This window comes from Hevea brasiliensis, chromosome 1 (genome assembly GCF_030052815.1).
Source record: "Hevea brasiliensis isolate MT/VB/25A 57/8 chromosome 1, ASM3005281v1, whole genome shotgun sequence".
NCBI classification, from domain to species: domain Eukaryota; kingdom Viridiplantae; phylum Streptophyta; class Magnoliopsida; order Malpighiales; family Euphorbiaceae; genus Hevea; species Hevea brasiliensis.
In genome coordinates, this window is record NC_079493.1 from 115,374,527 (window position 1) to 115,389,635 (window position 15,109).

General features: G+C 33.8%; 1 pseudogene; it reads right to left on the minus strand.

Annotated features, from left to right (window-relative positions):
- Positions 1-358: 358 nt before the first annotated feature.
- LOC110632356 (wall-associated receptor kinase-like 8) lies at positions 359-5,965 on the minus strand (annotated as a pseudogene).
- Between the last annotated feature and the right edge of the window lie 9,144 nt (positions 5,966-15,109).

A 15,109-nucleotide genomic window follows, 5' to 3' on the forward strand; every position in this document is an offset into this window, starting at 1 on the left:
TTAATCTTATATTATTATGCCATATAGTTAGTTATATATATATATATATATATATATATATATATATATATATATATATATATATATATATATATTTATATTATGTTTGACCCCAATAAAAATTTCTTGGCTCCAGCCTTGCTCTAGCTCAAGTAGTAAGCTTAACATCACCCAAAAGCTTTGCCTTGTGTTTATGTGGCATCTTTTAAACATCATTGAAAAGGCTAAAAACATTTATTATAAAAGTCACCTAAAAATCTTTATTAAATACAATAAAAAGGCTATAAATCTTTATTAAAAAAAGTACAATGAAAAGGCTATAAATGTTCAACAACATTAAATGCTTGATCCACTTCAAGAGACAAAATGAAACATATGCTTGGATGGACATATAATCTTCTTGATCACCAAGTTCTGTTAGCAATCAAAGGTTCGATGTCCATTGATAGAGTTTTAACATTACTAAAATCACAACTAACTGCAATAACAATATCATCAGCTTGGTTGTCTTTAGCCTCACAACTATCTATAATGGAAGCATCATCAGATAGAGTCTCTTCAATCTCTTCATTATTTTGTTGAATATTCAACTTACTTCGTGATGCTTGAATCCTTTCTAACTCCATTGCAACTTCTTTCATTGTAGGTCGTTTCTTTGCATTCAAATTTAAGCACTTTTTTGCAAGATTAGCAACTTCAATAATTTCTTCTTCAGGGCAGTGATCCACAATGCGAGCGTCAATGATATCAAAGACTTTATTCTCTTCCATCAAAAGAATAAAATATGCGGCTAAACCCATGATTTCATCTGAGCTTCTTGAACAAATTGGTTTTTGTCCACTTAAAAGCTCCACCAGAACTACTCCGAAACTATAAACATCACTCTTATCTGTGAATTGACTGGTTTGAAAGTACTCTGGATCCAAATAATCAGAAGTACCTTGCACATGAGTTGTCAAATGAGTTTGATCGATGGCAATTGATCTTGAAGTTCCAAAATCTGATACTTTTGCTCTGTTTTTCTCATCTAATAGTACATTTGTGGACTTAATGTCACGGTGATAAATAGGAATAGAAGCTGCGGAGTGCAAATGTGCAAGTGCTCCAGCAACTTCACCAGCAATCCGTACTCTCATTTCCCATGGTAATGGAGCCTCCTCACTTTGGTCATGGAGATATTGGAAAAGAGATCCATTAGGTATGAATTCATAGACTAGCAAAGGAACTTCAGTCTCCAAGCAACATCCCAATAGCCTAACTACATTCCTGTGATTAATTTGAGAAAGAATGACAACCTCATTAATAAATTCTTGTACCTTTCCCTCATCAACTAATTTGGACTTTTTGATAGCAACAATACTTCCATCTATAAGCATTCCCTTGTATACTGTATACTGTGCCCTGTCCACCCTGACCAAGTATTCTATTCTCATTAAAACGGTCAGTGGCCTTTTCCAACTCCTTTGAATTAAAAATTTTTGTTTTCTGAACACTACCGTCACTTGAAGTTAGTTGTTGCTTTAACAATAAGCCACCATTGCGTTTAAAGAACTTCTTCTTGAGTTGGATGTTCCTTATTTTCTTTATAAGCTTGTACAACTTCCAACAACCAAAGGGTATTGTTAATAGTCCAACAACCCCACATACGACTGCGCAAAAAAGAAAATTGGAAAAGAAAAAAAAAACGAAAATGATTATTTGGTCACATGAATTAATGTTGGATCATAACATTGCAAGCAAATTTTGTAAGTTTTTACATTACAAATTGGGCAAAAGGAAAATTACCAATAATGATAATCCATTTGGGGTCGTGCACACATTTATATGATCCATTAGTATTTACGCATTTTGTTAATCTATGACAAAGATTGTCATGCGTCGTTTCACATTCATCAATATCTGTGAAAGGAAAAAAAAAAAAAGTCAAAACGCAAAAGAATATGCAAATGAATTAGAATTGCAGAATTCTAGTAGCTAGGTAGATATAAGAACACACTTATACATACTAGAAAATTACAATTCAAAGCATTAACATAAAATAATAATATTATTAAAAAAATCAAATGATATAAATTTAATTAAATGAATGAAAAAGCAAAAAAGCAAAAACTACTAATAAAGTTTTGCTCTCTTTGGTTCTGATTTTGTATCTGCTGTTGGTTTTGCTTTTGTATTTCTTGTCTTTACTTTTCTGTTCACCTCTTTTTCAGGTTTTTTCACGACCATGATATGTTTTAGAAGGAGTGTCTTGAGTTTCTTTAGTTGGGCATTCTCATACCAAGTTTTTCACAGTTGATTATTAAAAAAAATATTTTACTTAATAAAAAAATGACTAGCAAAGTGCTATTCAATAAAGCAATTGTGAATTAATAAAATGAAGAAAGATGGACATTGGAAAGGGATTTGAAAAGAGGCAATGTGCAAAATGGGGAGAATTAGGCAAAGTGCCAATCTTTAAGAAAAAAGGGGGCAAGGGTTTGACGTAGATAATATGATGTCATTTTAAAGGAGAGGAATTAAGCTATTTCAGTTGTTGTTCTGAAACAATTACACTAGACTCCGCCACAGGCTGGCTCGGCCCGTGAATTAGACTAGGACCAGACTGAGTCCATGGTTTTAGGCCTTGAATCGGCCCAAAACTACGGTTTAGGGGGCTTGTTATGAGGCCCTCCTTGAACTAAGACCATAATCAGCCAGTTCAAATTGGTAGTTCCGAAAAGAAATTGTATCCCTTTGGTTCTAGGCTTGTAATTTTGTTCCCTCCAGGTTTCATTTAGCATGTGTTTTCCTTGGCTGGGTATACCGGATTTTTTTAGTTAGCGTGTGTTACTGGGTAGGTTCGATGACTTAGATTTTGTCGGATAATACATGTTCAATTTTTTTCTAGATTTATTAATAAAATGTTTTTGCTTATAGAAAAAAGAAAAGATCCGATTCAAAACTTTTTTTTCTTAAAATTTCTATTAACTTTATATTTTAAATATTTTTATCCTTTAAATTTTTCATATTAAAAACTAAATAAATGATGTCTAAAAATTTATTACAGTTTGATAATGCCTAATACCTAATTGTAATTGAACTACAATCGTTCCAACCGAAGCCGGCCAAACCATCAGATTGGACTTGTAGTTTTAATCAAAACACAACACTTTGTGATTATGCAGTAATTTATGAGAAATTATTAGATGCACTTGATATATATGTACAATTTCTCAAAATCATGTGAAATTTATTTTTTTTATTATAGAAAAAATTATTTTTGTGTAAGAGAAAGAATACTATTTGTTAGTACTATCAATATATATAATAATTAGCCGCAATTTATATAACTTACAGTTTTATTTCTTATAGCTATTTCAATAGAGTAATGCTATTTAACCCACCAGTTTTTCTCCCAATTGTTGCCCACCTGATGTGGCAATTTCAATAGAGTAATGCTATTTAACCCACCAGTTTTTCTCCCAACTGTTGCCCACCTGATGTGGCAAATCATTTGCCACATCAGGTGGGCAACAGTTGAGACAAAAATTGGTGGGTTAAATAGCATTACTGATTTCAATGTGTTACTAAACGTTGCATTAACAAACCAATTCCAATGGTTTTGAATCCGCTGCAAAGAATCTGTTGCTATAATTGTGTGGTAGTGATTAATTAATTTATTTATTTTAATAAAAAATAATTTTCATTTTTTTAAGAAAATTGTTTTAAAAAATGCATTTCATAGAAATAATATTTCCAAAATTTTTTATTTTCGGGAAAAAAAAAGGATTTGCCAAAAAAAACTCATAATTTTTTTTTTCCAAGGTTAATTTTTTCCCAGTAAATTTGAAGAAAAAATTTTCCCAGAAGAATTTTTATCCTAAGACAAAATTTATTTTTCAAAATGTATATTATTTGAGTAGTAAATCTAAGCATTAAAAAGGGTTAAAAGTGTTTTTTATTAGTTAACTTCACAATAAAATAGTGTCTTTTATAGATAGAATATCGAAAATAGTTAATAGGATCAACTATTATGTAAGGACTAAATAGTTTGATTGTTAAATGAAAAAGAAATGTTGATTATTATGAACTAATTTTAGTGGGAAAACAATAATTTATGCAAAAATATTATGTTAGAATTTGAAATAAGCAGACACTACAAGTCTTTTCTTTCCATTAATTTTTATAAGAATTTAATTTAATTGATTTTTTTAATAGATATATAGTAAAAAAGAACTTCACAAACTTGAGCTTAGCATAATTATTATGATTAAGTAAAACATTAATATGTTTAGGAGGAGCATAACGAAGTAAGATAAGATTTTTTAAGATGAGATAAGTTAAAGCAATAAAAGGTAAGAAAAATTTTTTAATCTTGTATTGTTTAGAAATAATGTATGATAAACAATAGTTTAATAACTTTATATTATTTAAAAAAAGGTTACGATAATAACTTTATATTATTTAAAAAAAAAGGTAAAGTATTCAATTTATAAAATATCCTTATTATATGTAGGGAGATGTATTTTAATATTTAAATTTATCAAAAATAATTTTAAAAATATTTCTTCCATCAAACATATATTAATCATAATAGTAATTATTATGTTCTCATATTGATTATTTAAATTTTCTACAGATCTTTGGTCATGAAATTCATTTTTATCATAAAGATATATATATATTTTTAAACCAATTTCTCATGCAGATGTTCTCATTATATTTTCAACAAATTTCGTACTTTAATACTTGTAGAATTATGCATGCTGGAAGTGAAAGTAAATAGATTTCATACTTCAATAAGAGTAATATTATGCATGGTGGAAGATAAACTAAATGGTTAAATAGGCAAAAATATATGTCAAAAGATAGGTTACTCTCATGAGCTTCTGTGTAAGCCAAGCGCATATAAAACAAAAGAAAATTGCCACAGGAAAGGTAATAAAAACGAGAAACCTATCAGTTGTCATAGATGCAAAACTTACATGATTGATCCTCCAAAATTATGTCTATGTACAGATATTACTTTTAAAACTCATACTTTACCTCCAATAACCTTCTCAGACATAGTGTAAGGGAGAGTTGCGATTCTGGAAAAATTTTGTTTTAACATATTATCATGAATAAATGTCACAAGAAGACATAGCAGTAAACATACCTGTGCATCCAATGTAAGGATTTCCCTCATACCCAAAGTTGCAATAACATCGGAACTGGAATTCTGACGCATTGACACCAAAGTAGTTGTAGCAATACGTGGTTTCGTTCTTAAGAGCTTTCATTAGGGTGGAATTGATCGCCCAATCTAGCACCTTCGGAAACTGGACATAGGGATTTCTCCCGTCTGTAGCCAAAAATGCCAGCTTGCAACCATCTGTGCCTTGATTGAAAATTGGATTGAAAACCTGAATGGTTGAAGGCACTGTAATCTTACAGCAATTGGTACCATTACAATCGCTCCCTGAGTAAATATATCCATCGGAATCTATTGTTGTAAGTTTAGGAAGCATTTTTTGCAAATAATGTCCTTCTGGCCATAGCATCTTGAGTCGCACCCAATGAGTAGGAGCGGCTCCTCCATCAATAAAGCGCGGGTGTTGCAACCTGCTGCAATGAATGAGTTGGAGTTGGAAATATAGAAAGGACTTCCTGTCAAGATGATAGGCTCATCGCCCTCCCTGCCAGAACAGTTGGAGGATATAATTGGACTTTTGATGGTAGCGCTGCCACCAACATCAATATAGAAGACCTCCATTTTTATTCTACTTATAAAAGCTCTAGGAGGGTAGGCACTTTCGTTGCACTCAATCTCAAACCATTCGTCCAAATAGCAATCCTTACTGATTCCGAAGGGGTATGGAATGCTAATATTTCCGCAATGGTCTTCACAATTCAGCTTCGGCATCCTTGGCGCTGCCATTGCCAACTCAATAGTTAGCAATAGAGCCAAACTGAAACTGAACTGACACACGAATTCTACAGCCATTCTTACTCTGTTTTGGTCTTTCTCTCGAGAGCCTTTGAGTTCAGTAATGTTAATAACTGCTTATAAAGAAAATGGAGAGATTGAAGATGTTTCTTTGAACCTTCAAAATGAAGACTCAAGTTGAAATGATTCAGTCGTGGAAACGTAAGTGTGAACTTGTCTTTTGACAAAATTTGGCTCTTTTCTACTTTACCAATCAGTTTAATTATATTCAATTGCGGAGTTCACCTTTGATCATAAATTAGCCAAGATGGCAATTGTGAACATAAATCAAGACGAGTGGGAATGTGGGATGCGATCGCGGGAAATCTCAGACCAAACAAATCAAAAGAAGACGGCCATAGGCTAAATTATATCAACTTTCCTTCCCTCAATTTTTAATTTTTTTTTATTTCAATTATTTAATTTTAATTTATTAAAATAATATCAATCACTTAAAAAAAATTATCATAACTTCCTACAACATATTTCTCAATTTTCAAAATAAAAATTACCATTTTATTCTCTCCCTTCTGCTAAATGGGTGCATCTAAAAGAAAATTATCAAAAGGGGTAAGTTTAAATTTATTTACTAAAAGAGAGTAATTGTGCTGTGTTGGAGAAAAGAAAAAGTGGGATCCTAATATAAATAGTATCTCACTATTAAAAAAATAATAATAAAAAAATCTCTAAAAGTAAAAAAAAAATTTAAAAGATTAATTGAACACTACTTAAAATAGCGTCTGACTAACTGAATGCTATTTTAAGTAGCATCCGACCACTTTAATAATTTTTTTTACTTTTTCAACTGTACTCATGCTCACATCACGATTCTTTTGCTTGCACTTACTCTTACATAGTTCAATTAGGAGTAAGTGCAAGTGAGAGAAATGTGATATGAGTGTGAGTATAGTTGAGAGAGGAAAAAAAATATATTAAAGTAGCCAGACGCTACTTAAAATAAGTTAGCGTCCGCTATTTTAAGTAGTTTTTAGGAATTCTTTTAATTTTTTTTTATTTTCAGATATTTATTTTTTAATAATAGGACGCTATTTATATTAGCATTTTAATTTCTTTCTCCTCTAACTCGGTATAATCACCCGCTTTTAATAAATAAGTCTAAACTTATTCCCTTTCGGTAATTTTTTTTTTAAATGCACCATTTTAATAAAAAGCTCCTCAATCAAACTAAAAATTAATTAAAAAAAAATAAAACTAACAATCAAAATACAAAACTACTTCTTAAAAAAATAATAATTTTACCAAATACCATATGAAAATTTTATTTTTATTAAAATAATGATTTTTATTTTCTATTAATATTCAAGAAAACTTTGATTATTTTAGAATATAAAAAAATTTATTATTAAAATAAAAAATAATATTTTTTCTGTCAAAAATCAGATTAAATTAAAAATTATTGATTAATTTAATCCAAAATTTTAATTTGAAATCAAATAAGCTTCATATAAAATTAAACTAGCTCGATACTTATATTAGGCACAAATTTAATAAAAATTAATTTTTTATATTTAATTCAAATTTTAATATTTTATTTTTTATTAAAAGTATTTTAAATATTATTTTTTTAAATTTAATTATTAAAATTTATAACATATAATTATAATATTCTCATTTTTAATATTTACATATCACTTTAATTTGTTAATAAAATAACATTTTTATTACTTTTGTAAAATAATATCATAAATTATAAATTAATGGTCATTTAATGCAATTTTTAGGGACAACTTGACCTATATTAGAGGTAAAGTGAGTTTGTTATTGTAACATATAAAATATTTAAATTTAATAATTCGCAAAAATATTTAAATTCTATGTTTGGGCCTGTGGAGCTCAAGCATGGCCCGTGAAAAATATACATTATGATGTAAAATTTTCATTTATTTCAAATAAATGCGCAACATGATTAATATGCAGAAAGGAACCGAAAAGAAATTCAAACAAGTGGGGTGTTAAAAGTGATTAAGCAAAGCAATTAAGCAAGTGGGGTGTTAAAAGTGAGAAATATGTTTTATTTGTATTTTTTAAAACAGATCATAACAGGTTTAAAAAAAAACACAGTTTCAGCTTAAAAATTAATTGATCAAATTGATTTAAGAATCAAACACACCAATTAAACCATAAGTTTATCTAAGCATGATATAAAGCAAGATTCACAGTACATAATCAATTATTAATCAAATTAAAAGTGCAAAAATTTTAAGTTTCAGGAAAGAAGAATTCCTCACAATTTAAAAATAATAATTATAAATAATAATATTATTAATAAAATTACAATTAATAAAATTATAATTAATATATTAATTAATAAAAATTTGATTAATTCTGTCACGACCCAACCTATGGGCCGGATCGGCACTAGGACCTGGGCCAGCCTAAAGCCCCCGAGGCCCGTAGTAAGCCTTAACTGTTCATTTACCCAATTCTAAGGCCCATTTGGGCCCAATATCAAGAAAACAAACGGACAGAGTCCGGCCATAAAATGGACTTACCAACGGGGAGTTTTCGACTCACCCGACCTGTAAACACAATATATAGTCAATTGGGGAGCTCAGCTCACTCTCCACATACTCATCAACATAATAATAAATGGGAGCTCAGCTCCCTCATCCAATCCATCAAACATGCATAGCATATTAAGTTTACAGGTCCCAAAATAATAATTTAGTTTACAGACCCAAATCAAATAACATTTCTAACACATGCGAAAATTCTAAGATTTAACAAGTTTATACAAACAGTAATAATTGACCTGCGAGGGAGAAAAGCAGGTCAACCAAAATAAAATCCTCCTGTAACCTGAAAAAAAATATTGAACAGGAGTGAGCGTTCGACTCAGAGAGTAAAATATCAATTTTAACCATAATCTCTATAACTATCTAAAACTAATGCACCCTGTAGAGTGAAATGCATCATCTACTAGATTTTCACATCATAACATCAAAAATGTAATTTGGAGCACTCTCACAACCTGTAGTATCAATCATAACATATGGGAGTGATCCCTATCTGACTCTCTTAAATCCAACTTGGTGCGGTAATTACTCAAGCTCGGACTTCCACTTAATAACCAAATCGAGGTCCCAGAATTACTCAAGCCGTGACTACCCCTCGAAGGATCGGGTCCCAGAATTACTCAAGCCGTGACTACCCGTCCTATCCATAGTCCACACCACATCACACGCACGCCAACGCACGCAACTTGCTCCAAATTACCACAACAACATCCATGGCACATCAACAGTTATGAATGCAACATAAATCGTGCCTAGAGTTTAACTACATAAATATATGCATATAAGTGATGCATGGGCATGCTTGAACATATAATAATATCGAAATTACAATTAAAATTAATATTCTACTCACAGACTTGACGGTGGTCACTGAGGCGGCTGGGCGGAGGAAGAAGGCTGTCCCGACTCACCTGACAATTTTATTACAATCATTTAATAAATCTGACTCAATACAAACAAAGAAAAAGACCAATACGTCTTAAGTCGTGCCGAAAATCCGGCAGTCTCCCCTATACCTAGGACCTACCCAACTTTGCAAAAGGGCTCAAAACACACTTCTATATCCACAATCCATATATCCACAACTCAATCACATCACACAGCCCCTCCTGGGCCCATCAAATTAATCATTCATCACAATATGTAAAATTTCAATTTAGTCCTTATAATTGATCATTTTTGCAAAAACTGCTCAAATAAGCTCTAAAAATTATAAAACTACGCTTGCGGTCCTTAGAAATATTACTAAGCTATTGCAAAAAGAATCATAATTTTCTAAGCTACCACGAATATTTTATGGATTTTCAATCCTATTTAAGCACTAGAAAATTACGAAAAAGAAAGGTTCGGGTTTACCTTTGCCGATTCCGACTTCGGGAACGCGCTCGGGATGCCTGACAATGGTGGGGTAGCCAAAACCTCGATCCAATTCGGAGACTTTTTCGTGTTAGTGCATCGTAGGAAATTCACAGATCCGGACAACTGTCGAATTTTCGCGAATTGAGGATACCTACACGAAGCCCAATAATAATATATAAAAAATCAGGGGTGTTACATTCTTCCCCCCTTACAGAAAATTCGTCCTCGAATTTTACACAAGGCAGAATAAAGCACATGATTATACATTGAACAGATAAGGGTACTTGCTACGCATGTCCCGTTCTAACTCCCAGGTGCACTCTTCCACTGACTGACTCCTCCACAAAACCTTAACCATAGGGATCTGTTTTGATCTCAGCTGTCTCACTTGGTAGTCCACTATGGCTACAGGCTACTCCTCAAATGTCAAGTTCTCTTTTAGCTCTATCACATCCGGCTGCAGTACATGAGAAGGATCGGGAATGTATTTCCTGAGCATGGAGATGTGAAACACGGGATGAACGTGAGAGAGGTTGGGTGGTAGCTCCAACCGGTAGGCAACTGCTCCAACTCTATCAGTAACCTCAAAAGGTCCAATATACCGAGGTGCCAACTTGCCCTTCTTTCCAAATCTCATGACTCCCTTCATTGGAGAAACCTTCAGGAATACATAGTCGCCATCGCAAACTCCACATCCCTCCGTCTGGAGTGCATAACTCTTACGCCTCTTGAAAATTTGTTTTGATCGTTCACGATTAAAGGAACTATCTCTCAAGTGTCTTGCACTAGGTTTACATCATGCACCTTCGCTTCCCCATTTCTGTCCAACACAGAGAGACCTACACTTTCTTCCATATAGTGCCTCATAGGGTGCCATTCCTATCTTTGGAGTGATAAGCGTTGTTGTAGGCAAACTCCACCAAAGCTAGTGATCATCCCATTGACCTCCAAAATCCAAAACACTCATGCGAAGCATGTCTTCGATGTTTGGATTGTCCTTTCAATTTGTCCGTCATGCGAGGGTGGAAAGCCGTCTTGAAGTTCAGCTGTGTGCCAAGTGCCTCTGCAACTTTCTCCAAAACCGAGAAGTGGCGGGGCCCTCATCGGATATTATGGGCGGAACTCCATGCAATCGACTATTTCTCGAATGTAGAGCGGACATACTGTGCCACGAGTATGTAGTCTTCTGAGGTAAGAAGTGAGCTGATTTGGTCAAGCGGTCTACAATTACCCATATCGAATCATATCCTCGCGTGGTACGAGGTAACCCAGTCACAAAATCCATAGTGATCATTTCCCACTTCCATTCTGGGATAGGGAGCTCTTGCAACTTCCCTGACGGTCTCTAGTGTTCAAACTTCACCTTCTGACAAGTCAAGCACTTGGACACAAAGTCTGCTATGTCTCTCTTCATGCCATTCCACCAATAGCTATCTTTCACATCATGGTACATCTTGGTGGAACCTGGGTGGACACTGTGTAGTGTGCCTCTCGCATGATTTCATTCCTGAGGTTGTCCACATCGGGCACACATATCCTAGAACCTTGCACTAGGGCGCTATCATTGGCAAATCCAAACTCACCACCCTCACCTTGCTTTACTCTTTCTATAATCTTCATCAATTGTTGGTCTCTGTGCTGGGAAACTCTAACTCTGTCCCTCAAGTCTGGCCTCACTGAAAAGTGAGCCAACAATACCCCCTCATCTGAAAGATCTAGGATTAAACCTTGATCCATCAACTCATGTACCTCCTGAATCAACAGTCTCTTCTCTGCTGAAATGTGCGCCAAACTGCCAGAAGATTTTCTGCTTAAAGCATCTGCTACTACATTGGCCTTCCCAGGGTGGTACTGGATGGGGCAATCATAGTCTTCCAGAAGCTCCATCCATCTCCTCTGTCTCAAGTTTAAATCCCTCTGTTGGAAGATGTACTTCAAACTCTTATGGTCGGTGTATATCTCGCACACTTCACCATACAGGTAGTGTCTCCAGATTTTTAGTGCAAAGACTACAGCCGCCATTTCCAAATCATGGGTGGGATAGTTCTGCTCATGCCTCTTCAGCTGCCTTGAAGCATAAGCCACTACTTTTCCATTCCGCATCAAAACACACCTAGGCCAAATCTGAGGCGTCCACAAGACACGCAGTGTATCCTTCACCGCTCATAGGTAGTGTTAACACGAGGCGGTGGTTAGACACTCCTTATCCTCATCATTATAAGCGACTCTATCGAGCTCTCTTCCTGTCCTTTGCATCTTATCCACTTCCCTTTTCCTATTTTTGGTATTGTTGGTATCATTTCAACCTGCTGTACTTATTCCTTAATTTTAGTCCTATCTCATCCTTACACCTTTTCCTTCAAAGATGTCTATCCCATCATCAACTTTAACTTTCTTTTTATTTCTTAGTCTTATCTTGAATACTAGTTTCATTACTTCAAGAATTCTAACCCTATGATTTACTCCTACCAACACATTCTTCACATTATGTAACACTTATAATTACCCATAGAAAATTTTTTTTCTTGTATCCCCTTTTTCCAACTTAACTATCGAACATTATCATTCCCTATCAGCCTTAGTAGGAAATTGCTTATCTCGGATGAATATGAGCCCCATAAACTATAAGTTCCATCTGAACTAACACTATTGTAGGAAATATGTGTCATGCCTTAATTCCAAACAAGATACTTCACGTGTTCATTCTCCTTAATATAATCATATATACTGCCCATAGCTTTCTAAACTTCAACCTCAAATTACCCATCAACAACAATTTCATCTATTGAATCTCAACCATAAATAGTACTTCCTCCACTCATAGTTTAAAGCATTTGCAAGCCTTAGTAGCTAACTCAATTTAACTCCTGTCATTACTCTGTTCGTCCTTTCATACTTAATACTAGGTATGCACTTACTGTCATTCTCATATCAGGAAATTATGTATGAATTTGTGCCTACTAAACTCTCAATAACTAGGTCTCCTTGACTCAGTTTTTGTTCCTTATATAACATTCTAGAACCAAAAGCACAAGCTAAACTTGAAAAGAAAGAAAATATCCTCTTATATTCAACTACACCCGATTGTCATATTATAACGTTTCACCTAAGTTTCTTGGTCTTTATCTCCAAATTTCATCATCTCCTAGCACAATTATGCTCTACCTATAAGTTATCATCTGCATAAACCCTTTACCGTACCATTTTCCTTCTTGACATAATATTTTATAATTTATTAACTTTACTTATACTCGACCTATGATTCATAACTATCATCGTTTTTATTGTGCCCTTAACTTTTGTTGATTCCTGAAAGATTTCTCTCACTAATAAATTCTTCCAACACTAATTCCACCCTTATCTAGGGTCATTAATTTGATCCCTTAGGTGACTTTTATTCAACTTATCGCTTACTAACTTCTCTTTCTCTACCGATTTAGGTAGTCCGCAATACCATCGCACACCTTCTAACATTTACTCATTATTATTGTATTCCATACCTCCATCACTTTTCTCACTAATGTGATCCCATTTTGGGTTTTCCATCCTTGTCATTCTCCTTGCCAAGAATAACACTTAGCCTATCCTATATCTTAACTTTGTTCCTTTTATTATGCGCTCTTTAGGTTGTCCTTTCATTTATTTCCTTTGTCTTACCCAAAATAGAACTTGACTATTCTATTCCTGGTTCCATTCTTCTTCCTAACATAATAGCTGTACTTGCTAACTATATCTTTCAGAGTCTCTATCGCGTTATCATATGTCTGTGCTACTCAGATTTGGTCCTTTGACCACTCTAGCTAGTACTTCCACTAGCATTTAGATTATATTGCATCTACAATCAATTGCCCAAACTTTCATTCTGCACTTTCTTTATCCATTGGCCTTCTGTGATTTATCTTCGCTAATTTATTACTCTTAACACTATTATAATTAGATTATACTATTGTTTTGAATAATTTGAAATTAGAAAGGAACTCAACAAATTACTGATCATACTTTTATTGGATGTTCTCTATTCTTATCCTTTAACTTACATAATACCCTTACTACCTCGAGAACTGATTCTGCAGTAATTTTATTTATTATTATTATTATTATTATTATTATTATTATTTTCCAAGTTTACTCAATTCCAAAACTTAAGATTTCGGGCACCCAAACCCATCATCCAATTCAAAGGATTTACATCCATCGTGATCTGATTATATATGATTCCTATAATGGAACTTGTATCCTCTCCGGGATACCCGAGCCAACTACTCTCTACCACACTCTACGGTCCCATCCGGGACACTATTCCATAAGTCATCATTATCATTAATAACCTTCGATCCATTACGAAAGATAGGACTATATCCTAACTTGCAACAAAGGTACTACATCTACCAACTTGCGAACCATGTCAAGTTAATGACTCTTTTATCATATCATAGCTCTATAAATCATCAATTCATAGTTTCGACCTTCTCTAGGTAGTAGAGTTGTACTTTATTCCATCTTGATACACACAAGGTATACTATTCTCACTCTATAAGTGTCACCTTTACTTTGCAACTAGTCAAACCTGCAGTCCGATGGCAACTCTTGATGAAACTCTAGCTCATCTTTGGGGTAATCGAGTCACGACTCTAGTTATCACCCAACCGTGACCTTTCAATATTTTAACTCTAAACTCTTAGCCAGAGTTCCCAACTCCTCTGCAAATATAGAACTACGCTCGGCATAATCGTACCAAAACAGAAGCCATCTCAAACACCCTCATTATGGAGCACCACGGGGATGCACGCAGCTCTACACAATAATCTCATGTCGGATCAGTGTCTGCGACTTACAGAGGACATCGAGAATATTGTATAGTTACTACGATACGTCTGACGGACTAGGTCTCCTAATTTCTTATCTCTCCGAATCTTCTATTATCACAAACTTATTACATTTGGGTCATCTACCGATGACCGCCAAGAGTGGTATCCTCATCCTTATCTAGGGCAACTGTACTTTTAAGACTCACTTTTATGTACTCGTGTCTTACACGAAATGGGCACACCATTTAAACCCATACTGACAAAAATATAACATTTCTTGGAGTACGTATCCTCATGATAGATCTCACATGTCTACTAACTCTATTTCACATTTCTGTGTACTCCACGAAAATCAAGACACTAACTGAGGTAATCTTATATTTCCCGAGGTATAACGTAGAATCTAGAAACAAAGAATTACAGGAAAAGACGAAACAGAATCCTATACTCCGCATGTG